This window comes from Pituophis catenifer, unplaced genomic scaffold (assembly GCF_029215685.1).
Source record: "Pituophis catenifer annectens isolate HBS135680 unplaced genomic scaffold, rPitCat1.0.hap2 SCAF_17, whole genome shotgun sequence".
Taxonomy (NCBI): domain Eukaryota; kingdom Metazoa; phylum Chordata; class Lepidosauria; order Squamata; family Colubridae; genus Pituophis; species Pituophis catenifer.
The window spans coordinates 4,404,435-4,406,478 of NW_027256897.1; the positions used below are offsets into that span (position 1 = coordinate 4,404,435).

At 40.4% G+C, this 2,044-nt stretch overlaps 1 protein-coding gene across 1 annotated transcript in view; it reads left to right on the plus strand.

Moving 5' to 3' along the window:
- The window catches only part of RC3H2 (ring finger and CCCH-type domains 2), a 46,583-nt gene extending 45,362 nt beyond the window's left edge, over positions 1-1,221 (plus strand). Inside the window, exon 22 of the mRNA XM_070955932.1 lies at positions 1-1,221. This exon is cut by the window's left edge and continues 1,131 nt beyond it. The gene's annotated coding sequence lies outside the window, so the exon portion shown is untranslated.
- The last annotated feature ends 823 nt before the right edge of the window (positions 1,222-2,044 follow it).

Sequence of the window (2,044 nt, forward strand, 5' to 3'; positions counted from 1 at the left end):
GATATCCTGTTCGCCTCCTACAGTAAGGAAATGTCGAAAGGATTACGTGACAAAGGAAAAATTTTTCTACACACATTCACACAACTATGCTTTTGAATAGTTTAAATAAAAAGTTTAATGAACTTTTTATTGTACTTGACAAAAATCCGACATTTAAGAACTCCTGACTGTATCTTGCAAGCGCCAGACACCGGAACAAAGTTCATTTGCAAAGATTAAGTCAGTCCTCCCCTAAGGAATTATCGGTCAATTAGTCCAAGGCATAGGAAATGCATGCATTTCTCTTCTTTTTTCGGGTGGATAAATCCATTATACTGTAGTTGTGATACAACACCTGTGGTTCTTTTCTTTCTATTGCACAGCCACTGCAGAGTGTTGTAATTTAGCATGCAGTATTTACCTTCCACTTTTACACTATATACTGCATATATTCTTTTCCCTGAAAGTTAAAAAGAAAGAAGAGGGGAGGGGGGGGGAGGAAAAAAAGACTTCGTTTTCTTGAGTTGATTTAAGATTTTATAAACCTGCGTAATCTGGAACATTTGGGAAAAGAGGCCAGGGTTTTTTTTGTCAATTGTACAACCGCTTGTAAAGCTCAAGTGTGAATATTCTTACGTCTGTATTAGACATTTTCTTTGCAAATCTATTGTTCGATTAAAATGTAAATGAGATAAAAGATGGTGTACACCCATCATATATAATAAAGCCGATTCCATCGCTACGATGGATTTAATGCTCATTTTTAATGGTGCATTCTCAGCTTCTATTTAAAAATATAATTTAAAAAAAAAATATCTGTAAAACAAAATGGGGCATATATTTCAGGGTGGGGTAATAATGAATTCTATTCCATTTTGTTCTGTTTTAAATCTCCAGATTGTATTATCGTTATTTTTTTTTTCCTCTTTTGTGTTTAGTGGAATAGGATTTACACCAGGGATGTTTAGACCGTACGGTCTGTATTTTTGGGAGGGGAAGTTGGAAAAAAATGGGAACTGGCTTTGTGATTTAGCCTGAATAGTACATACGTGTGTGTTTGCTGTAGCACTGAAGTAGAGATTGTTAGCTTTAAGGCTGGTCACAGACTTTAGCTAATTGTGGTCTGTTTGTTTGTTCGTTTTTTTTCCAGTGTTTCAAGAGAGACTTAATAGAATCAATTTGCAATACTTGAAATGTATTTGCATGCCGTTAAATAAAAGAAAAAAGAAATATCTGCTTAAACTTGTTTTGTTTTCATCTTATTGTGGTGTTGGGGCAGGAAAGTATGTATTTTTATATATGGGGCCAGGGAAAATATTAAGCAGATGTGTTTTTATGTAATCCTCCAGAGGTTTAGGAATGCGGGTAAAGGCAGTGTCAGCCTCTGCTTTTTCATTGCTTGCTTGCTCGGCTGCCATTGTAACCAGGAAGGGGGGGGGGGCTATTGGAATGCCTGGGAGGGGGGAAGTGAGCTGATGGAGAAGAGAAGAGAAAGTTTTCTTCAGCGTTTTCTTTGAAGCTGATAACAACTCAAGCTCGACCGTCGTGCCATAGCAGGAGGATGGCACCATCGGACGTTGCACCCCACATGACCCCTGGGGGGAATGTGGATTGGATAATTTTCGCTGGACGGTTGGAGGGAAGGATTTTGGGGATGCTTTCTGTAATTTTCGCGCCTTTTGCTTCAGACCTTGCTTTTCTTCGGTTGCATTCAGTTCATACTCAGTAAAAGTACCTTTCTCTATGAAAAAAGGAGTCGGGATTTTTCTTTCTTGAGTATTGAAAGGTATTAAGCAAGGTCTGCTTTTAACAGCCATCCCGGAAAACCTACCGTGTGGGCTGAGCAAATAATATCTGCCCAAGGCAGCGACCAGGAACAGATGAGAGAGGCAGGATCAGCAACTCCATCGTCATACCCTGCCTGGGAGGCATCGGACTGGATGGCTAATTTACAGCTGGAGGAAAAGCTGGAGAGAGCCAAATGGTCGCTGGGTGTGGGGAGGTTACCGGAGCTGGAGAAGACCCCCCGAGGAGTAACAACTACCAGACCCCGAGGGGGAGAGGC